The sequence below is a fragment of the Dermacentor andersoni genome, chromosome 1 (genome assembly GCF_023375885.2).
Source record: "Dermacentor andersoni chromosome 1, qqDerAnde1_hic_scaffold, whole genome shotgun sequence".
Lineage (NCBI taxonomy): Eukaryota > Metazoa > Arthropoda > Arachnida > Ixodida > Ixodidae > Dermacentor > Dermacentor andersoni.
The window spans coordinates 240,466,284-240,490,867 of record NC_092814.1 but is presented as its reverse complement, the minus strand read 5'-3'; the positions used below and the strand labels follow the sequence as shown (position 1 = coordinate 240,490,867).

At 50.0% G+C, this 24,584-nt stretch overlaps 1 protein-coding gene across 10 annotated transcripts in view; it reads left to right on the top strand.

Moving 5' to 3' along the window:
* twin (CCR4-NOT transcription complex subunit 6-like twin) overlaps window positions 1–24,584 on the top strand; it is a 300,870-nt gene that overhangs the window by 168,922 nt on the left and 107,364 nt on the right. The window lies entirely within an intron of this gene.

Below are 24,584 nucleotides of genomic sequence, written 5' to 3'. Positions count from 1 at the left end.
CGCATGCGACACGCGGCGGCGCGATACTCGCGGCCGTAAAAGGCTGCGCTGCCTTTTTGAGCTTCAATCTGTCTGTTCCAGTTTTGGCGTTCTCGGGGAGGCATCATTGCCGCGAAGTCCGTAATTCGCTTTCCTGTTCGGTTCTTGCTATCTCACAGCTGCTACGCCGAACGCGACGGCAAAACATCGCACGCAAGAGAAGAGAGAAAGAAAAACGTTGTATAGAAAGGCAGGGAGGTTATCCAGACGTAGTTCTGGTTGGCTGCCCTGCAGGGGGGGGGGGGGGGAAGAAGTAGGGAGATCAAAAAAGAAAGAGACGGACAAATTGCTGCAGCCGTCTTTATAAGGGTCGATCCGTGTGTGAAATATCGGATGCTGTGGGACATAGGAAGTGGCCGTGCGATCCTCTTGTACGGGCTAATATTAAGTGTCGCTTTCGTGCGGGGATGAGACGCGGACTCACCAAACTGCGATTTGTGCATGTTGTCTGATACAGTGGAGCACATACACTTGTTTGCCTCGAATTATGTGAACGGCAGGTATCGACATCTTCATTAGCGCTAACTGCGTATCAGACCATTGGCTTCTATCGACATAGCGCGCCACCCCTGCGCTCTTTGAATTGAAGCAACACGAGTTTAGATCACGGCAGTCGAGCCACACGTTTCTGTAATATATGTATTCATACCGCTCATCGTTACCTCTTCATACCTCTCTTTTCGCCTCTACCCTTTGCATGTGCGCGGACTATCAGGCTGAATTTCTTTTAAATTAAATGTAAAGTCCAGGGTATTGCTCGCCAAAGCAACGATCTGATTATGACGCACGCCGCAGTGGAGAAATCCAGAATAACTTTGAAGGCATGGGTTTCTTTAACGTCCGCCTAAATCGGAGAGCACGAGTGTTCTTTTGCATTCCGCGCCCCATCGGAATGCGGCCGCCGCGGTCGGGATCGAGCCCGCGACCTCGTGCCCAGCAGTGCCACGCCATAGCCAACAACCTACTGCGGCGGGTGCTAGGGATAAATTCTATATCAGGCAAACTCCCCCCCCCCCCTCCCCCCCCCCACATATATATATATATATATATATATATATATATATATATATATATATATATATATATATATATATATATATATATATATATATATATATATAACTCTCTCTCTCTCTTTCTGTCAGACAGTTGACGTTTATTTTTTTTATTTATTTTTTTGCCATTGGATGCGATGCGTCTTTCCTAAGGCAGTACGGGTTGCGATTGACTTCAGTAGGAGGACCAAGTCATCAATTCCCAGAGGTACTCATGTGAGGAAGTACCAGCCGTTATCGGTGGAATTATGTTCACTCACTTTTCAATGAAGTGACTGATTAACTACGACAGATTACGCTTTTATGTGGAGCGTATAGCAGGACGTTGTAGGCTTTTGATGAATACCTCCTAAAATTGGGTCCGACGATTGATCCTGAAGAGCGTTTAATTAAGCTCAGTAAGCACGATGTAGCTTTCATTCACTCTTTTCGACGCCGACTATATAGCGATGAACCGATGTGTGTTCATCTTGTATCAGTGCTCTTAATTATGTTTTGCACTATGTAAACAACCCTAGACTGTGTGTATTCTTTAAAACCATGCTAGTTTGTCTGTGTTTAATTTAATATATATATATATATATATATATATATATATATATATATATAAACTAAATGATTGAATGATTGAACGTTTCAAATGCGTGCCTGCAAGTCACTGTCGTCATTGCAGCAGAGCATTGGTGGGGTCTATCTGGCCCAAACTGGGCGCATTGCGATTGAATCATTTGCTACTTAGCGCTCGCCTTCGACTGTATACACCAAGTCCCGTTCCGTGGCGCCTAAACTCGATACACCCAGATGGGCCAGCTCGCTCGCCTCGCACGTATACGCCCCAGGGAGGTGCACGCTCCCGCCGCGCGCATGCATATCTGCTGCACCGGCCACTGCTTCTTCCTTTGGCAGGTTCCGCTGATTGCCGTGGCTGTTTTGCCGCTTTTGGGGCCATCGGCGGCCGCGTGCCCGTCTTGTTTTCTTTTTATCTTTCTCTCTTCTCTTTCTCTCCTTTTCCTCCCCCCCCCCCCCTCCCCGGTTGCCGCGCGCGCCGGCCGGCTTTTCCTCGGATGCGGCACACCGCGACCCACATCATGCCCCGCAGGTCCGGCAGGTGGGCGCTTCCCAATTTTTCGAGTGTACCGCGTGAGCTCTCCGACACGAGGAGGTTTCTGTGCCGGTCCTGGGCCGCCGTCGGTGACACGGGACCTCGACGAGCTGGCGGCCTCAGTCATTTTTGCACGAGCGACATCCTGTATATGGAACACCAGCACTTGTTACCTAGAGCTGCCAGAACGAAAAACGGCACCGGGGTTGGGGGAGGAGAAGGAAGACATGACACGCGACGCGAGCGGCCATGACACCGCGCGCGTCGCGGTGTCATGGCCGACCACGGAAATACGAATCCGCGCGCGCATAGCAGCTGTAATCGGTTATGTCATTCAGTGACTTATTGCCGCTACAGGCCAGTGCGCTGTAGAGAATCGAACAAAATTCACCAAATGGCAGTGTACACGACACGGTCAAGGCGGCATCGGTCAGGTCAATAACGGGCCATCCATCGAGGCTCGAGTAGTTGTGTGACATGAATTCTGTGAACAATGTCGGCATCCGTCCCAAACAGCCGCCAACATACTTTGAACAATAGTAATATTTAATCTATGCCGATTAGTTATATCCATTCGCATTTCGGTGGGGGCGGAATGCGTGTACCGTGCATCGGGGGCACGTTAAAGATACTCTGGTGCTCAAAATTAATCCGGAGTCCCCCACTACGGCGTCCCTCATAATGAGATCGTGTGTTTGGCACGTAAAACCCCAGAATTTAATTCAACTGGTTCTATCCCTTAGACATCCGGAATTTTCGTTTACATTGAATCTACGCGCAGTGTATTGCAGTAGTGGTAATTTGCTGTTTATTTAAATTATTTTAAATGAAATGAAGAAGAGGAAAGTAAGGAAATTACTGCTGACAGCGCTGCAACCCTCTAGCTACATCTGCTGACGCCTGACCGGCGGTCGGCAGTAAGCGACTATGTCAACATGAAAAAACCATAGTTCGCGCCTGCTCTTACTTCGGCGGACCCGACAGTATAGTATACGCATAGAACCGTACAACTAACTTGTCTTGGATCGCTGCTGATGGGCATTACGTCGGTTGGATATTTATTTATTTATTTATTTATTTATTTATTTATTTATTTATTTATTTATTTATTATACGAACGCATAGACTGCTCGTTTTACCAAAGAGAGAGAGAAAGAGCGAAAAGAAGATTGTTCTAGGGCGGGCCTGGTCAACGTGCGTTCCACTGTTCCGCGATGAACACTTCTTCACCTAGCAATACTAGCAGCGTTTAAAGCGCCAGGAGCCAATAGCAGGTGGGATTGCTGGGCATACAATGAAGCTTGAGAGGAAGGAGCATATGCTTGGGCATGCTGGTAATGTGTGCGCTAAAAGATTACTACTTGAGAAGTTGAAGGACCACGCAACGAGCGATGGAGCGAGAAATGTTAGGAGTAAGGAATAGCTAGACCGGTGTGGGTACCCTGTATTCCAGCTTACATAAAGAGAAAGGAATGGAGCTTGGCAGGCCGTGTAATGCGTAGGGCAAATAACCGGTGGTCTAATGTATTAGAGAATGGGTGCCAAGGAAAAGGAAGCGCAGTCGAGGAAGGCAGATGATTAGATGGTGTGAAGAAATTTGGAAATTTGCAGGCATGAGTGGGATCAGCTGGCGCAAGACAGGACTAATTGGAGATTACTGGGAGAGGCCTTAGTCCTGCAGATGAGGATGGTGATAATGGTACTGCGCACAGAATAATCAAAACGTCAAATCAAAGCCGACATTAGCACAAAGCAATAGCTCTATAGGCTGCAATGCACACGTTTAAAGGACGAATGTGTTATTTATAGATCCGTAATGTGTAGGAAGTGCACAGCACGCTGTATTGCTTTTATCAAAACCTTGTTTGCCCGTATGGGTTTATCAAAATGGCACATTAAGGATGTCGTCAATTTTAGAAATTTTAGTTAAACGGCTACGCGAACCACGAAGATGGCGCAGAAAGCGTGTAATGAACCAAAATTCATTGTTTATAAATTTCGCTCGTCGTCTACATTTATGCTGGGAACTTGACAGCTGTATGCCAAGGCAAGTTCGCTTAGATTTTTTACGAGCCTCGTTTCTCTCTCAGCGTATATGGGTTCGAACTCTGTGGCAGGAATTGAAGTGGGCTCCAGAGCGACTGACCTCGTCGCGTGTCTTTATGTCGCCAACCGAGAGACTGTGCAACGCATTCCTCCTGGGTGTGCACACGCCGCGGGCTGCGTCGATCGTGTCTTCACGCCTACACATTGTGCCCGACTTAGAATGAGCCGCACTTGGCGACACATTCGGGAATTTGGAAGACGAGGCTTGGAATCCATCCGCCCTCTCTCCCCCCACCACCACCCCTAAGAAATTGGTTTGAAATACGATCTTATTCAACTCTCTGCCTTAAATTATTCAAGTTCCCATGTAGATACCGACCCTAAACTCAAGAGACGAAACATTAATTTCCATCAGTTATATGCTTTGTGGCATAGTGTCCCACGCACAGTGTGTCCGCAAAGGGGCACAGATAATCTGTGCAAGCCGCATTTGCGCGACTTGCGTATAGCCCCTGGTCAGTCATGAATTATGGGAGACGGTCGATAAATGTGCCAAAGTTGTATAATATTATTCCTATAATCACTGTAGACTCAATTGAAAGAGAGTGTATAGCCCTGGTCAGTCATGAATTATGGGAGAGGGTCGATAAATGTGCCAAAGTTGTATAATATTATTCCTATAATCACTGTAGACTCAATTGAAAGAGAGTCAAAGTGGTAGGATGATGATTTGAGCATTTTCTAGTCAGTTTTCGTAATGACTAATTAAATATCGCCTCATTGTACAGTCAGACATGTTGCGTTTTTTTAATAAACAGAATTCAGTCACCAGCTCGAAGCACATGTATCAGCCAAATATTGGTTGCACGAACTAGGCATTTGCGATGCGGTCAGCGGAACTGTCCCTTTCGCTTCCTTTTCCTCCCCATGCAATCAATAATAATAATAATAATAATAATAATAATAATAATAATAATAATAATAATAATAATAATAATAATAATAATAATGTAAGGCGGTTTATTGGACGAGTCCAACAAACAGGCGGTAGCTTGGAACAGTAGGTCGGGAGAACAAGATGGTGGTGTTCGAGCGCCGATCTCGTGCCCTCCGCTCTTGATGATGAGCCATTATCTTCCTTTCTTCGTTACAATAATAATAATAATAATAATAGTAATAATAATAATAGTAATAATAATAATAATAATAATAATAATAATAATAATAATATACTTCAAGCAACTTTGCCGCTCTTTGATCTCACAGCTGCCGGTGTTGGCTTATGACCTGCAGGTGTTTCTGTGTGCACTGTCGTTCTTCAGTGCTCTCAAAGGTGGGATATTGTAACCAGAATAGACTGAGTAGTAGCAGTTAGCGAGCCAGCCGTAGATCGCCTATAAAGTATGAAGCTTTGCGGCGTTTCTTATTTTGGAGCTTTGTCTCTAAAATTCTCGGATCCCCTCTTCGGAGCAATTCACCCGGAAGCGATCGTCTTTTGTGCCAGAAGAGTGAGCGCCAGCCATGGACAGCCACAACGCTGTATATAGACACTACCACATGCGCGCTCGTATAGTTAGCTGTTCGGTCAACGATACTGGCGATACTGGTTACATAAGGTCGACGTCGAGGAGTTTTGTATGGCCCTCAAATGTGCAAAAGAAAAATTTCTCCACCTCAAATATCTTGAAGAAAGGTGTTGTCTGTCATACTAATTATCTTGCATACTTTAAAGCTAAATCGGAGATGGTCTAGCGCACTGCTTGGGACAGTTGGCTTTGAATAACCCAAATACGCTGATGTCACTGTCTGTCCAACATAGGTAAGAATAGACAGTTTTAGAATAGCGTTTGTCGCCTTACGTACGTTAAACGTAAGCACCTTTGCGGGACGTTACGGTGCGTGTCCCTTCAAGTATTTTAGTTTACCTTACGGAAACACAAACGTAAAGAAAACGTTATAGAACAGGGCGCCGTCTGGTGCCTCATGCCAAACGTATCCAAGCCAAGACGGTCCATTAGCAACCATCCTGCTGTTTCTATGTGGACGCGTCTCGCTAGGCGTACGGGCACCAGAATCGCAGAACGATCTCGGAAATTGGACGCACTATGCGCTCATAACTAACCTTTCAAGTGAATTCAGAGAAAGAGAAAGCTCATTACAATAGTTACTGGCGATCAACGCGAGTGAGAGCGTAGCCATCCAGAGAATTCACGCTGAAGCGGGAGCCATTTGTGCCGCCATCTTCGACAACGCTATTTCTTAAGCTTCCGTGAACATTACGGACGCTAAACTCGCCAAATAACGTACGTTATCATAGCGCGCGTAAACCGCAGAAACCCAATAACATTCCGAGCATGCGCAGTGAGGACGACGCTATTTTTTTACGTACGTAATGCTTTTACGTTCAGCTGCAAACGCTAAACTAAAACTGTCTAATGTGATCGTGTCATGCATGTCGCGACGGCCTAGTGATAAATGAATGCTTCTCCCTCGTACGCAGTTCGCTGGCTCTGTTACCGAGCCAACTGGACAGTTCGCTTTATACAAGGGCGATTCAGAAAGTCTCTGGCTTTTTTTTTTTTTTTCTTTTTTTTTTTTGAGGGTGGGGGAGGGTAAATTACGGCTGTAAATGCGAAGTGAACATATCCATTCCCAGCGGTGGACCTTTCTTGGACCGGCACGGCACTGCTGTCAGTTGTTGAAGATGGCGGTTGTGCTTCACACGTCCATGGCGTACGAGCAACGAAGTGTGATTCGTTTTCCATAGAACAAGGGACGAACGCCCATCGAAATCCACAGGGAAATGCAGCCCACGTATGGGGAAAGGTGTCTCGCTTCGAGAAGTGTGAGGTGGTGGTGTTGTGAGTTCGCAGAAAGCGTTGAAGACTTGCATGACAATGAGCTTCAGGGAGGCTGTGTGCATCGCTGACTGACGACTGCGATGGGACAAATTTAGGGCTGTGATGGGACAAATGTCTGAACCGATGTGGGAACCGTGTGGAAAAAATAGTGTAGGGTACGTAGAATAGTACGTACATTTGTAATTACCTGTACCTTATTTTGGCTAATAAAAAATAAATGCAAGTACTTTCTGATTCGCCCTCGCACCCATGGCGTCGCTGTTCTTGGTACCGCCCAACGCACATTTCTGCTGCCTTGAGCAGTACGTGCGCTGTAGCGTCGGCTTTTCGAAACGCTCTTGGGAAAAAGCGCTGTCTTGCACCTCGGCTATCGGGCAGTGCGGGCCGTGTCGGGAGCGGTCGGGTATGCGCACGCTGCTCTTTGAGTCAGGCAAACTATTTGTCATCGAGACATTGACGGTGAGCAGGCCTTGAATCGCAAAAGGAGGGAGGGTGAACGACCCGCGCATCGGTCGCTGCGAACGCCTGGCTTCTTTGCCGCGGTCTGATTCGTGTGCGAAATATTGTTTGCGGAAGGGCGTCGAAAGGTGGACGCACGAGTTTCGTTTCTCCACAAGGAAAGAAAAGCGAAACCTGTTCGCCAGTGTCGTCCGTTCGGACTCGAAAGGGAAATGGCTCGTCGCTTGGCGCAGTCACGCTCTGAATGCGTCGCCCGGATCCTTCTTAGCGTGCGCATTTGCATAAGCACGCCACTAGAAATGTCCTGGGAAGGCTCTTTTTTATTTTTTCTTCTTTGTGAGGCTTTGTCTCCTTCCCGTTGCGAGTCCCCGCTGGAGCCTGATTTAGCCAACTGCCGTGCGCGCCGGTCGGGGGCTCGTTTCCACGCAAAGAAAGCGCGTATCCCAGGGAAAATCTCCCGCCGACTGTAATCCGCTCTTCGCATGCTCGCGAGACTCAACAAAGCGCATCGCTCGCGCTCTCCGGTGTTGCGGTTTCTTCTGCTTGAGCGTTGTACGCATGCTTTGCGGCGAACCGTTTCATTCGTGCTGCCTTTTATTGCGTGCACTGCGAGCACGTAACACCGCGCTGCTCGATTTTGTTCAGATAAGCGACGGCACTTGGACTCGTGGAGCGAACTGTCACGACGATGCCGGCAGTTCTATGATCCGTGTCGGCCGTTCGTAAACCGTTTGCCATGACCCGTGTGTTCCGCCGCTGCCTTCCTCGCTGGGCCGCGGTCCAGTCGTGGCCCTCGACGGGGCGCCAGCGAGACCCGTTTCACCCCAGGTTGAGCAGCTATAGGCGGCGGCGTGGACCGTGGTTCACGCCGGGACTCCCGGAAGGTGTCCGCAGTAGATGGGCTCTCTGTGCTCCTTTTGTGCCGCCATTGTCTCTGGCGCTGTCGGTCCGATTGGCCGCCCTTATTTTCCCTCTGCGCCCGCATCTAGGCGGCTTTTTATAGCCGCCTTCCTTGCCGCCGAGCGCTGGGCGGCGATCGCGCAAACAGGGTCTCGAATCTGGGACGAGCGTGCTCGCGGCGTCCGAGAAGCCGCGCAAGGTTAACGACACGGCGAGGAGAAGGGTCTTTCCTGAGAATCGCCGCGAACGTAACCGCGCAAGCGTCGGCGGTTGCTCCAAGGGCAGTGTGGGGGAAGAAGACGCCGAATCTGATCGAGCGGGCCTCACGTCTCTTTACCGGTTCCCGGCACTCTTCGGCGCCGGGTACTGCACGGGCGCTCTCGCCCATGCCGGGCCGCGACGCCGATGGCTGGCACCGGGCGCCGCGGGTCACGCTGCGGCCACGCGCTGGTGCTGTGTGCGGTTTTGCCGCACGTTTCTCTGCACTGCTGCCGCCTCTGCGCATGCAACAGGGCTACTTCTGTAGTGCCTCGTTCGCGTGCTCAAGCTATACCGGCGCACTCCGACAGTGCGCTGGGCGCCGCCTTGATGGCGCGTTGTATACCGCGCGCGATTTGTACTTTTGCCTCCTTCGCTTCAGTCTAGGTCCCAAGGACGCAGCTCACGCGGGTGCCCGTCTTAGTGTTCCCGCTTTAAAGGAGTGCTGACACAAAAAAATTCCGTCTGGTTTTTTTCTGCTTTAATAAGTAGCTAATGACCCATTAATCTCGGCACGAAACCTCATTTACTTCAGAGCGCGACAGGTAATTATTTAATGTAGCGTTTGTAGCGACCAGTCGAAGTTTCGCTTTCAGAGAGCAACGGGATGGGTCAGAGGAGGAATGTAAACACAGCTGGGCACGGGTTCGCAAAGACCTCTGACGTATGCTCTGACGCGCACTAGCGCGCACGCTATCAAGCGAGGTTCATTTGCTGGGGATTCATCAGGAATCCCCTGATGAATATCGGAAAGCATACACTGTTAGCCCCTACCCAAAAACATGGACCCAAACCTCCACACGGCACGAAGGGACGCAGGGGCGAAATACGTCGAGAAGTACCTGGCCACAAAAAACACAACAGTATACACAGATGCTGCAGTATACGCCAAGCAAAGAGGAACAAACATAAAGACAGCTGCGATAGTAATACGCCCGGACCACAAAGAGATCATCAGCGCGTCAATGAAGGACTGCTCGGTAAAGGAAGCTGAGGAAATAGATGTAGCTCTAGCGGCACTGGAGGGCTACCGATCCGAAAGGTCCTTAACAATACTCACCGACTCGCAAGCTACGTGTCGGAATTACATGAACGGCAGAATAGGTCGCAGAGCGCTTCACATCCTCCGCTCCTGCAGCGCTAACAACAAAGTCAGGCATACAATTTTCTGGGTACCGGGACACGCTGGAATGGAAGTGAACTTAAGGGCGGACAAGGCAGCTCGAGAGCACACAAACCGAGTGGCCACAAGCACCGACCCTGAGGAACCCATACCAGTCAACCCAAGCTACTCTGACATTCTGAATTACTATAAGGGAGTCCGAATCAAATACCCTCCACCCCACGACAGCCTAAATCAGCATGAAGCAACCTCTTGGAGGAGGCTGCAAACAGGAACATGCCCAAATCTAAACACACTAAGCAAGATGTTTCCCACCCACTATAGAGACATTTGCCCCTGGTGCCGCGCCAAGCCCACTTTATATCACATTACATGGGGATGCGTTCACAATCAACAATTCCTTCAAATAAAAGACCCGAGTGCGGAGCAGTGGGAGAGGGTGCTCTCCAGCAGCAACCAGTAAGTCCAGCATGGACTAGTAAGGCACGCTCAGTGAGTAGCCACCCTCAGTGGCGCCCTGGAATAGGGGCGTCGACCCTGCGCAGATGGGGAAGAAGACCGTGAAGACGGCCGCCCACATCTTCCACCGCTAATTTCTAACCAATTAGAGCAAATAAAGTTTTTCCTCCTCCTCATTTGCTGTACGTCTGCAACGCCTGCACGTGCTTTGCGATGTCCTCGCCACCATCGTCGTCCTCGTTTTCATCGTACAGCAGCGACGATATTCTGCAGGCGGGAGTCGCCGCCGTATTAGATGTGGCCAATCACTTTCAATTCGACCCACTAGAAAACAGCGGCTCGGATTTTGCGGCCAGCGACAGTGAGGACGAACCTCAAGACCCTCGCATCGGCCACGTTCAATGGCACTCAAGCTAATAGTGCGTGAAATCTGCGGACATGACAAAAACTGCCGCTTAATTCTGAAGCTGCAGCGACACGGAGAGCGTCCCACTACAAGCAACAACTGAGAAGAGCATATACAAGCAGCATGGCAGCCAACGAAAATTCGTGACGTAGCGTTTTCTCGTTTGTTTAGAATCCATCCTTGATGTCGATGTCGCGCGGTGCTGCATATTGTGGTTTCGCCTTTGATATATTGCAGACGATGTGTGTTTGCCCACATAAATCGATCTGACGCGTTATCTCCACTTCAAAATTTTTTGTCAGTACTCCTTTTAGGCTTTCTCTTTCCTGTCACTCGAATCTGACCTTTACGCGTTTACCACTTCCTTTTGTGCCCGTAAATGCACGGCAAATATTATTAACCACCAACCCCACTTTCCAGCGTTTAAGGACGTCATTTTCTTGACGCATAGTGGTACATATAAATAACTGAATACCAGCGATAAGTAGCGCTTTCTTCATCACGCAATAACCGTGTGGAATTCACTTTCCCATATCATATGTTCATGTACTTACAGAGAGAGGAAAAGTAAAGCAGAGGCGCTGCTTTATTCGAGATAAGATAAACGTTTTCGCAGAAATGCCTGTTTGTTCTTTGGGTTGTGAATGACACCTCTGTAATTATGTCTGTAGTGCTACAAGGACTCTTGAATTTTTCTAAGCGAGCTGTTGTTCTCTTATTCCGTATTTTATTGAATCTTGCTTTTCGTTCCTTAGACCAATGTGTAGTTATCACAATGCGCGCGGTCCTATGATGCGGCTTCGGTAAAATGCAGCCAATTTTCAGGTCTCTTGAGCTCATATTAGAATCAGTGCCGGCAGCCATTCTTCGCATATACATATATCGTGGACAGTATTGTGCATAACGCTGAAAAATTTGAGTCATTCCGGTCATGTGGTATAACGCTTCGGACACGTTCTGCGTTGTCTTTATTTGTCTGTTTACTGCTTATTTCGCAATACAGTGAAATCTTATACCTCTTTCTTTCTCTTCTTCTTTGCTTTCTTTTGCAGGTAAGTAAAGTCCTGGGATATTACTTGACAACGGTGCCGTTCTCGAAATGTGGAAGGGGCACCGAACCATGGCCTGCTGCCTTGCTTCGTACTTCTGTGTGACGTATTCTGCAACCGCTTCTATAGCTTCTACAGTGATACCAGGGTTCTGCGAGTTGTTTAAGACTGCAGGGGAAGTGGCGAGGTTTTTCGCGTCGAGAAATCGAGCGCACGCGAGACGAGCCCGCGTGCTCAAGTGGCGGCAGTATCGCCAAATTCGTCAGCAGCTTGCTGAAAGTGGTTGCACACACGCATTCCTGTCGCTGATGCTCGTTAGATAGCTTTCGCTTTTGTGATGACCTTGATGGACATTTGCGAAACGAATGCTAATTAACGGAAGCGAGATGTACGTTGCGGGTCGGGTTCTTGTCAAAGAGGGGCTTGAATTTTTCCTGAACCCCCACCCCCACACACGCACGCACAGACAGACAGACAGAGAGAGAGAGCTGTAGACGTTAGGTCACGTTACCTCGCGCGTGTGTCGTGTCCCGTGCTGGCTTCTTAATGGATCCATTGTTCACAGCCTCAGCATATATACAGAGCGCTCCGCGAAGGAGCTTTCAAATCGAGATACCATTTTTTCTCCATGTGCAGGACGATTTTCCTTATCTAGGTTTCTTTCAGATCTCCCAACCGCTGAGTGGGCCGTGGAAAAATTTAGTTTTACGGTCCGAATTCACGGAACTTTTACTTCGCGATTCCTGTTTGTCATCGGCCAGTTCGTTTGTTGTAGCGATTGGACGACGGATGTCCTTACGGACGGTTCTTGCATAAAGACGGCGTTGTTAATACGCTAAAGCAGTTAGTAACAGCAGGCGCCGGCTTATCCTAATAGCAAACGTATTAACGAATGTGGCCGATGGATGAGATACGGGTCATACGAACGAAAATATTTGACAGTTCCGACCCGGCTATATATACCTCCTGCTTTCGACTGGCGGAACGTGACGCGTACGTCGTTGTGCGGCAGCAGTTAAGCAGCGTGCAGCAGCAGAGCAATTATGAGATCAACACATCTGACCTGGGCCTGTATCGCGGACACGTATTCCCGACCAGGGGATACTGGTCAATTCTGGTGCCAACTGACGCCCTTCGTTGACCGCCTTCCGGTTAGAATGTGTGGTCGCCGGTCATCGTCAAATACGCGTCGGTGCCAAGCCGCTCGAGTAGCGCGGGGACCGGAGGCCCCGTTTGTAGACAGCGAGGAGGAAAGCAGGTGACAAAAAAAGAAAATTACAGTGCCTGCCTTGCTCGCGGACGTTAATGGTCGCAGGACGGCTGTCATTTGGTTGATGAAACTGGCGGGCGAGAAGTGATCTACATTAGGATGCTGTCTATAGTGGGCCGTCGAGACGGGCATTTCGGCGAAACACTTCTCTGAAGAATGTACGGCGTCCTGGGGCAGCGGTATTTTCACCTTTATAGAGAGGCGGCATAGAATCCAGTCTGGCATTACTGATGTAACTGCATTCCTACCGTGTAACTGCAAGAACTGTAGGAAATTGCCAACCGCGAATATAATGATTACCTGTCGACTCTACACATGCAGGAAGCTGGTACGGAGCCGCGGTGTGCGTATTTTGCATGCAATTTGTGACATTGCACTGCCAAGCTTGGACGGAATCGGCTCTGGCGGAGACAGGGCAACGCCATAATTATTGCGTTAATTATCGCTTTTCAGCCAGTCTTCTGGCACGCGTTCCGTCGTTTTTCGGTCGGTATCGCCTAGCGAGCGGTCAGCACCATTCATTGTTCCAGGTCGCCTAAAGAAAACGTTACATGCTGCGGACCAGCTAGCTTTAGCGATTTGTCACATTTCATGTTCCCTTGACGCGACGAGAGCGCGTGCAGTGGCTAACTTGGTTTCGATTGTTGAACACTCGAACCGCTTGTAGCTGAAAGCCCAATTTGTTTTTGTGAGTTGTGCTTCTGCATTCCGGTTGGAATCATTTGCGGTCACAGATGCTTGGTACACGGAACTGGAAATTGCAACGTTATGGCTTATGAACTGTCAACGTGAGCGCAGGCGCAACCGTCCAGAAAAGCTGACGGCGGAAGGAGGGGGGTCATCGTCGTCGTCAATCTTTGCCACCTATACTCTCCTTGCCTCACCGCCACACTCCTGAGTGTTCTGTGTGGATCACCTTCTTGTACCGCGCTGTCGAGTAGGCGTCTCTGGCGCTTGCTTGCTGCCCGTGCCGACAGAGGCGCGTGCGAATCCGTCGGCAGTCCCGGCGAGCATCAGTTGCGCAGCGCGACACACGGCTTCCGCGTTCTGTGGCCCTTTGTGTCTCGGAGCGCGCGGTTCGCCAAGAACTTTTCGTCCTTGGCGCTCTCCATCCCAGCGCGGCCTTTTGTCGTCGTATGCGCGGCGTTGACGCTGCCACTGCGACCCGCGGATTCGTGGGTAGCCTTCTTCCTGCCCGCGGCGCTAGTTGGCTTTTGAACGCACCCCGTACACTGCGATGCGCGCGTCTGACGGCTTTGCATTTTTGTTTCTTTTGCCGTTGCGTGCGCGCGCGCTCCGTCTCCTCTTGGGGGCACGTCTTAATCGTCGCCGCGAGCACGTACCCTTTCCGAGCTTCCTTTACTGTGCCGTCCTGTGTTTGTGTGGCTATTATATACAACCCGCCCTTTCCCCTCATCCCCCCCATTTTCTCATAGGCGGACCTACGAGCTGGCAGGATGGCCTTTTTTGCATGTCTGGTGATGATGGTTTATTCGTTGCCGCTGCTTGTTTTGTAGTCGCGATGCGTATGATCCTTTCTTGCTCGGAGGCATTTACTCTGTGGCGCTGATTTTCTTTTCTTTTTTTTCACGCGTTGTGCATTGTGGGCTGCTAGTAAAGAAAAAGAAATGCGTCACTTGTGGCAGGCTACAAGGGACGCCGGAGGTCGGGCTTTCGCATATGTTTTGACCTTGACTCACAATTTCGTCGCAGTGCATATAGGCAGGAAGTTGTCCATTGACACTCTCGACTCGATGTCTTTGCAATAGTGAATTTAAAACACGCGTGACGACACGGCACAGAAAAAGACAAACACATCGATGTGTGTGTTTCCCTCTTGTGTCGTGCCTTCTCACGGGGTGTAGTTGTGGGATGTCCCTGCCTGAAAGCGTGACGATGTAAGGTGCCTAATTTCCGTGCGAGTCTTGTGCGGTGGCCTTCTCGAACTTCGCAAAGCCATAATGTCAGCCTATTTTGTCCGTTCGAATATGCAGAGTGCATCCACAGCGCTGACCTATTGAATCTGTACATTATATCTGCGAAGAGCGTATCAATTTGAATGGGTATGGAGTGATCCACCATGAATATACGAGTACAAGACAAGTCGTAGCACTATGAAAGGAACCACGCACGTTGTCTCTGACACTTCCAGCACGCAGCGCTGTGCTTGGCACTGCATATGTAAGGTGCACCGTGGCCTGCGTGCAGAACCGCCTGAGAGACAGACCAGGCGGACGACAGTGCGTCGCCGCTGTAGCATTATGACACTACGGAGGAAAAACGTGCACCGCGTCTTCGCCTTGAGGCGGCGGACGCGCGTCTTTTCCGTGTCTTGGAGGCAACACGCGCACTGACCGCGTGGGGTCGCGCTCTTGGGGCCTCACCTGCCGTCCACCGGCGCCCTTGCTGCGAAACCTCAGGCACAAGCTGCACTGTTTGGAAGGTGCTGGCTATTCTGTCAGCAAGATTCGTTTTTTTTTTCTTTTTTTTTAAAGCGCCTTCGCTGCCGGTCTCCGGTACCCTTTCTTCATTACCTGTGTTCTTGATTGCAGTCTGCGTGTACGATCGTCCTGTTTCGTCCGAGGATGGGTGTCGAGATAGTGAACAGGCTAATGGTTCGCGTCTGTCCAGTCGATAAGCAAGCATGTGCAAACGGACAGCTGTTCGCCTGAAGCGGTGTCGCTAGCTCAGTAGCAGACGTTGAGACTGCCTCCAGCACGTCACCATTCTGGGTCTGCGGTCTTTTCGACCGTTCTCTAAAGTTGATATTTGTACAACTTGTCGCTCGGTGCTTCGCGAGCGTGTGCACCGCGATCCAAATAATGGCCAGTGTGCCAGGTACTTGCAATAACTTTTGTCTTGCGAAGTTCCTTAGGTGCACCGGGCACAACCTTTGCTATTTGTTCCATTCGGCTTCGGGCCCCGTTGCCGCGTGGCATAATTTCTCGAAACGGCCGTCCATCCCTAGCTGCACACTGTTCTCCGAGTGTTTTGGTGGCACGCTGAGGGATCACGCGCCGGGGTTCTCCGATTGGGCCCCGGGGGAGCGTGAAATAGAGATGAAGCTCCGACCTGGCAGAGAGGGACGAGCTTCGGACACGAGAACCAAGCGCACCGTTGCCGCAGATGTGTCCGATTTCCCGGGTCCGAGCCATCGCTGGCTGGAGTCAGTGGCGGCTAGCGCTCTAGCTAGATTTCCTTAACACTGCAACCTGCGCGGTTACGAACCATACCGTTCCGCGCACCGCCTGCGCCCCTCCATTGAGGGCAGCGGGCGACGAATGTGCTCCGAGAGTTAAACAAGCATTTGTCGAAAATGCTTAGAATGTGTAACAAGACTTCTGTTATAATTTGGACATCTGTTATAACGTTTTATTGCGCATAGCGAAACGCATTATTCGCGCCAGTACTGTGGGGAGGTACATCAGAGCAAATGAAAGCCCCTGCAATTATACCAACGGCCGTGTCGGAAAGTACTTTTTTTTTTTTTTAAATTATGGGGTATACGTGCCAAAACCACTTTCTGAGGCACGCCGTAGTGGGGGATTCCGGAAATTTCGACCACCTGGGGTTCTTTAACGTGCACCTAAATCTAAGTACACGGGTGTTTTCGCATTTCGCCCCCATCGAAATGCGGCCGCCGTGGCCGGGATTCGATCCCGCGACCTCGTGCTCAGCAAGAAAGTAGATTGACCTTGGCTTTGTGGTTAGCCATTACTTGAAAGTGTGGAACGTATTTCTGCATTGTATTTCGGGCTTCTTGTTGCGCCTTCTCTTATGTATTCTTCTGTTATAGTAAGAGAGTGTTTTAGTTGAGCGTCTTTACGGTACGCGCCGCTCCGAGTTGCCCCGCTAAGCCACAGCGGAGCGTCGGGCGATTTTCACGTTTTACTTATACGTTTAGCGGAGCGGACCTTTCGTAGTTGCAGCGCCCTCTGGCCAAATTCAGGGTAATGAAAGAAAATAAAAACACCCATTGATCACTTTTATAAAGTACAACGTCTATATATATATATATATATATATATATATATATATATATATATATATATATATATATATATATATATATATATATATATATATATAATACACACAGCTTATTTGTCCATGAAGTATCTAGACGTGCGCTCCTAATGCGTTACCGGACCGTTTTATCCAGCGGAAAATAAAGCACCGTCTTGGGGAGCTCCACGTGAGAGCCAGCGAGCTTGCTTTCTGCATCCAATCCAATCCTTTCTTACGCCAACGCAAGTCAAGGTGCTACGCAGCACGCTCCGCTCAGGCAGCTTCTAAAGCGAAGCGAGGAACACGGTCCGCTTACGGCTAAGCGGACGGCGCATGCGCATTCGAGCTTCCGCTCAGCTGCTGAGCGGAGCGTAAATACGCTCAACTAAAACACTAATAACGGCGTGTTTTCGGCGAAATTGCACCGCTTGATGCTTTGCTAAAGTGCGTCTTCGGTGCATGAGTGAGAACGCGCTTTCCCAGGCCCTCGTATAATTGTCCGGTTTGGCGGCAACTGTCGAGTCAGAGTTTTGCACTATTACTTTACGCATGCACGGCTGGGCCGCAAGATAGTCGTTGTCAAGCAGCGAGATTGTTCGAGACGCCTGATAAGGCCAGCGGTCACCTCTGGCACTTGTCTCTGTGGCGCCTTTTTGAGACAACAACGCGGCGGTCCTGACGAGTTTGCCTCATAGCCACAGCATTTCGCGCTCGTTGGAAGCGAATGGGCAACGCACTCCGGGGTCATGAGGGTACGTGCACCTTGCCTAAACATGCATGCCTTTTCATGGTAATGTAACGGGCTCGAAAGCGCACCCGACATTCAATTGACAGCGACTCGTTCTTCGTTGGAATCTCTCCGGTCCGCGTATTACTTGCGCTGCCCACTGGATAGCTGGCGTGGTCGCTGTCAGCGCGCCCCCTGCGTCTTCTGCTCGTGAAGGGGCAGCGAGAAACGGAGCAGGTTCATATCTGATGGCGTTTCGCAACGCCCCCTTCTAAGAGGGGCCGTTTCTTCATTTCTGCCTGCGCCGCCGGGTGGGCGTCGTGTGCGCGATTGAATGCCGGCTGCTGTTGCTGCTGTCAGAATGTAGGGCGGCGTTTCGCTTCCGGCTTGTTACAGCGCCGCCGCGTAAACGCGGAACCATGTTCTCTCCTTCTCCCGGGAACCTGCGGCTCGAGGCGTCTTTCGACGCCCCCGAGGGGGGCTGCTCGATGACCGGTTTGGCTTAACCGACTGACTCGCTATGCGCCGCGCGAGCCCAGATCGGGGAGCCGCGCCGCCGTGACCCGGTCTCGTTTGTCTGTCGCCTCGATCGGGCCCCCGCGGGCGCTTTCTTGTTTAGTTTTCAGCCGTCGCGCGAGTGCTTGTTTGGCCCCCCCTCGCTGCTCTCGTTCTTTCCATTTGCTTGCCGCGCCGAAATGCGCGCGTGCCGCCCCTCCTTTCTCTGCGTCCCGTTGTACGACGAAACGGTCGGCCGCGACGAGTCAATTATCCCCTGCCCGGCATGCTTGTTCACATTGACAGCACACTGTGATCGCGCGCTCTCGAGAAACTGCGCTGCCGATCCCCACAGAACGCGGAAGATTGGTGCGCGCATTCCTTGGCGCTTTGTATTCGTGAGCGAGCGCGGGCCGCTTTGTGTTTCCCGCACCGGTGCGCGTTTTTCACTCCGCAGTGGATTCGCGCCCCCTTCTGCCTCGATGTCGGACCGCGCGTTGACCGTTGTGGCAGTCCTTTGTGTCTCGCGGCTGCCGCGGTGTCGAAGAGCGGAATGTGTAGCGGGCGCTGCCAGGCGTGTGCAGTGGCTTTTTCTTTTTTTCCCGCCCTTTTTGAGTATGATTGTTGCATTCGTGGGTGTTACGTTGTTCGGACTGCGGGGCTGATTACGCGTACCAAGCACTGTGTCTTTGTGTGCGCGGTGTATCGTGGCTACGTTCACCAGGGCTTCGTTCGTGTGTCAAAACAGTGCTTTCTGGAAACACTGGTTTGGGCGTGTCGTATTATTATTATTATTATTATTATTATTATTATTATTATTATTATTATTATTATTATTATTATTATTATTATTATTATTATTATTTATTACCCGCCGTGGTTGCTCAGTGGCTATGGTGTTGGACTGCTGAGCACGAGGTCGCGGGATCGAATCCCGGCCACGGCGGCCACATTTCGATGGGGCCGATATGCGAAAACACCCGTGTACTTAGATTTAGGTGCACGTTAAAGAACCCCAGGTGGTCGAAATTTCCGGAGTCCTCCACTACGGCGTGCCTGGTAATCGGAAAGTGGTTTTGGCTCGTAAAACCCCATAATTTAATTATTATTATTATTATTTATTATTATTGCTAAAGCTTAGACTAAGTATTACGCGGCCGTTACCTCACTTTGTTCTGCAAACGTTTGCTCAAAATGTCTGTATATTTTTAAATAACGCAGCCTAGGTGATCGAGTAGAATATTAACAGTAAATTACTCTTCTGATGGTGGCTTCTGTTCTTACACAAGATATCCGCACTGCAAAAGGGAATTCGCGTTGCAGTTTCGTCTATTATGGCACAGATTGCGTAGCAGTACGCAACCTGTGCCATAAAAAGATGAAACTGCAATGCTGACTCAACTTATCCAGTGCACTAAGTAAGCGTCCTGGACAGGCTACCTCGTCAACATTCATTGAATCTTGAGAAGCGCCCGTCCTCTAAAACTGATCATTTGTGGAGAATCGTTCATCCTCGAGATTGCTGTCCACGAGGTCCACTTAGCCAGTCTGACTGAACGTTGTTCGACCAAATGTCGACTTTCGTCGTCTTCAAAAGTTACAACTTTCTTCTGTTCTAAGGTTTGACTACGCAAATGCGGCTTGCGCATCTAGTTTTGTGCTCCTTCGCGAACACGCTGCGGATGGAAAGTTTCGACCTGAAAGTGTACAGTTAAATAAATCTCGTTAACCTTTTGAAACTTTTACGCCTAGGGCGTATGAGTGGAGCCGTATCCTAAGACAAGTTCATTTTCTTGTATTTTTCTAAGAGGCTCGTGTACCGATATATTAATTTCGAAACTTGTAACAAAAATTTCACGTTCCGGGGCGCAGATGTCAGCGCTGATGCGCGTAGTCCCTCGAGCGACGGGGCAACGCCCTGTTGCCAGATTGGCGCGCAATACGCGGCGCGAGCTGCGGACAAACCACGTTTTTTGGCCGGCGCTTCCGCCTCACGAATGCGGAATTAGGTTCACTGAGCGACAGATTTGGGGAGCGAATGTTTCGGCAAGACGAGCCTTGCAGAAAAATCCAACAGAGTGAGCTTGCTTTAGTGTACGACTGTCCAAGTTTCTTATATATAAATATGCACCCTGGTGGTGGTGTATCGTGCGAAGTGGGCTTATATTGTTTTCGCCACGTATTGTCGCGCTGGCACGCTTACGCAAGGTTCGTTGACGCCAGAGTGGACGGGCGTCGAGGTATCTATTGCAGTCGAACACTCTCACTGCGCTGAGTCCCAATTGTGTCGCCTGGAAACAACGAGACGACGGTGCATTATAGTACCCAGAGGCTCCATTGTGACTCGGTGTTTGTCTTCGTAATCGGCGTTTGGCGTGTAGATGGCCTCCAGGTTACGGCACTTCGAGAGGCGTATAGTGGAAATCGGGTCTCGCGTGCCGCCAAATGTGTCGGGTATTTCTTGTACACGCTTCGCCAGTGCCGGTGGCTTTTTTCCTCCTTCCTGCGGCACTGTCTTTGTTGCGGCGCGCGCCCGTGTGGAAGTATGCGGCCCGCATAATTTGTGCCTCGCGTTCAGGTGTGGTCTGGCGGCGTTGTGGCGCGGAAGTGTCGGTGCACCTTGGCGACCCCGATCTCCGCGATCGCCACCTCGGCGTCGCACCGGGAAGGTGGCACTGCGCCCTTCCCTCCACTGCGGCCGCTTGAGGGGCGCAAAACTCCGCCCCGTGTGGGCTCCTCACGGGGCTTCGATTTCCCTTTGGCTACAGCGGTGCTCGATTGACGCACCTGAAAGCGATTATTACATTTTCGGCGATTTCTGCGCCGTCCGGCGCGACCTTTCACGTGTCAGAGCCTCTCGACCGCGAGCGCCGAGGTTTTGAGATGGCGCGGTATGGAGCGAGCCCTAATTGAATTTCCGTTCGGCCGCTGGTTTCAGTGACGCAAGTCCGGCGACGGTAGGAAAATGGCCCGGGCCTCAGTGTCCGGGTGGGGGACAGTGTACGACAGCGGGCACAAAAGCTCATTGTGCCCGCCAAGGCGTCCCTGCAGGACCGAGCTGCGCGCTATCGCCCCGCGGCAGCGTGGCCGCTGCGAAGCCTGCACGGCCGCGTGACCCGGCCAGGCGGCGCGCCCAAGGAAAGGCCTCCGAGAAACGGGATCAGGTCGGCGGAACGGCCGCTGGCGCTGAAATCGAAACGGCGCCCGCCTGCGCGCGGCACCTGTGCGCTTCCAGCAACGCCCAGCCCAAGGGGTTGCGGCCGGGGCTGAGGCTCCGTTGCTTGAAGAGGGCCTCCTCGCGCGGTGCTTTTCGAGGCTGACCTTTCCAAGCCTGAGCATTCCGCGGGGCTCTTTCATGTTCACGCAGGCGCGGTCCGTGCAAAGCTCACGAGGGACGTGTCCCGAGCGGTCGTCCCTGTCCTGGGGGAGAGGGGATATCGCTTGAGGGGTTAACGCTTACGTCAAGGCTAATACGATGCCGTCTTTTTGTCTTTTTTCGTTGGCACGAGCATCGAGTGACACTCTTGTTTCTTGCGCAACACTTCCGGTTCACCTCCTGAGATGACCGGAGAAGTTCAAGATAAATCAGAAAAAAAAATAGTACTGTACAAAATTCGTGGGTTTCATTATAGATATGATATCAAAGCATAAGTTTGGTTACAAGTTGAGCTACTGAAGTGTCTGTAATAATTAGAGTTAATTAAAATCACTGATTACCGCACACCAAAGCACAGAATCGTAGACTTTAGAGACCCGCCACGTGAGCACGACTTTGGCGAAATTCCTAGAAACCCGGAAGTAGAAAGCGGAAGTAATAACGTCAGTAATGACATCGCATACAAGAAGGTGGCATGATGTTTAACTGGCTAATTAAGGGAAAGCGGTTCCTCCGAGTTCGGTTCGTGCGTTGCTAAAGTTAACCTAAAGAACACCAACGTTGAGGTGCGAGTGCCACTAAAAGACACTAAGTCAAAGATTAGGGTCTCCTACCAGTTTTCTCTTTTTTTTTTTCACAACCTTACTTTATTTTCTTCAATAGATTTTTGATGTCGCATATGATAGAAAGCGTACTTCGTCTCTTAACTTTGTTGACTTGAAGAGGGTGGCATTAGAATAATTGCACCACAAATTACAAGCGTATATATAGTTAGCAGGTTAACGACATTTAGCAACATTTATAAAGACTAATTTCTTTAGTGCGCATGTTGCAGTTGCGGAATTATAGGTGATCTCGGTTCGAAAACGCCCGCCTATTTACTAACGAATCTCGAACTAGCACCAGTTTCGAGATACAAGTTCCCAAGATTGCGGCGAAATGCGTTAGAGCGTTCCACTTATTAGCCTAAAGCGTGCTGCTTGCGCACTGCGAGACAGTGTTGCGTGCAATGCTAATATGTTTGTGCACGGTATCCGAAAACTGCGGCTAGTCTCCTGCCTACTAAATTGGCATGTTTTGAGCACTGGCTGACTTGGATTACACCACTACAACGTGCGCGATGCTTTGACGTTCCACTTAGCATTGCCCCGCTGTGCGGTGCAAGGAAGGTCTTCTTGGCAAATAAGTAGAAAGCCGATGCAATTAGCATATGCAGGGTGTCTACCAACCGGGAAAACCGGGAAAACAGGGAATTCTCAGGGATTTTGAGTAGTCTGGAAAAAGTCAGGGAAAACTCAGGGAATTTGGGCCTCTATCAGGGAAAATTAGCGGCAATTTTATTGAAAGGGTCGAAAGTCGAGGTAATGCTGGGTCGAGTAACAGACAGGAATCGTAATGAATCGTCTTTGATGCCCTGTCGTCGGCAGGGGGAGTTGCCAGTGTACAGTCAACGAGCGACTTTCCGGATTCCCGATAATTTGGACAGCTTCGCGGCCCCGCCACGTGCCCCATAGAGTCAACGTATAACAACGTGTGAAATTTCCGACGCAGGAACTCTTCGCCGTCCGAATTTCCGGATGTTTTGCCGTGACCGCAGGTCCGAAGCGGCAATAATCAAAGACACCACCACTGCCGTTTTGATTACTTCGCCACCTCGAACCGGCACTCTCGCACGCAGATCCGCTGGCAGCCGTTGCCACCACTGCGGCAACGCCAGGCCTAGCTGCTTCGACGTTCGCTATGAAGCTTCTTGCCGTTGGGTGCCGAGTTTTTTATTGAAAGAATTAGCTGCTGTCAGCAATGGCACGGACTCCGCCTTTGTGGTCCTCGCGATTGGCTTAGAAACTTGGAAAACACGGTGCGTTGCATAATGCTGGTTTCTGAAAGTCAGCTTCGCGTCTGCACAGAAATGTTACTTGGTGAAGCTTACGCAAAAGTATTGCAGTTAAGCATAACAAGCGTGGGAAGGGGCCACGGAACACAGTATGTATTTCTTAATTATACACGCAGGCACCCGGTATTTCCTGTCACAGTACGAGCATCGATATGCCCAATATGTGTACCGACAGGACTTCTGAGCGTTTTCTAACGTGCCTGTGAAGGTTTGAGCCCCTAAGGGCAGTAAATGACACGGATTGATTTTTTTTCCAACTGGCCGATTTTTCGGACGTTTTCGCGGCCCCTAGGGAGTTCGAAAAATCGGTCGTGGACTGTGCAACTGACCAAGATGCTTCAAATGGTCCTTGGGGCGAACGAGTGGCGGAAGGCGCACAAGAACAGAAATTACCTACGCATTGAGGAATAAACGGGAATGGAAGCTTGCAGCTGCCGTTTTGAAGGAGCTTGAGCTCAAAAAATAAAGTTTCGGCTGATGCCGAGATGCAGGTGTCCCTCTTCCAAACCAAAATAAACTCTTTAAAGCAGTGAAACACAACACTCGGGCGTCGTGCGCGGGCTGAGAGTATGTCAGGACAGTTGAGGTTGACTTACGAGCTGTTGAGAGAGAATCTCAATTGTGACAGAGTTCCACTAAGGTTTCTATCATCATCATCCCACTAAGGTTGCTATCAGTTGATAGAAATAGCTCATATTCGAAAATATTTGCTTCTATATGCATCTCCTTTTTATTCGTATTTGATAATGTCCGACCCCATTTGCAATTTTTTTCGAAGACACTTTATTTGCTGTGCATTTTACTAACCCATGCCTTCTATTCTCTTTTTGAATAACATAAACACTGCTCCTTAGTATTCAGATTGTATTAAGTCACGTTTTTATTTTTTTCATGTGCTTACTAGAGAGTGACAGCATCAGGCGATATGGTTTCAGTCCGTCTTGACATAAAACATAGTTATGCATCACTCCGGGAAATTTGCAATGGCACCCAGGGAAAACCTGGAAAACTCAGGGAGTTTGGAAATGTCAACTTGGTAGACACCCTGATATGACAA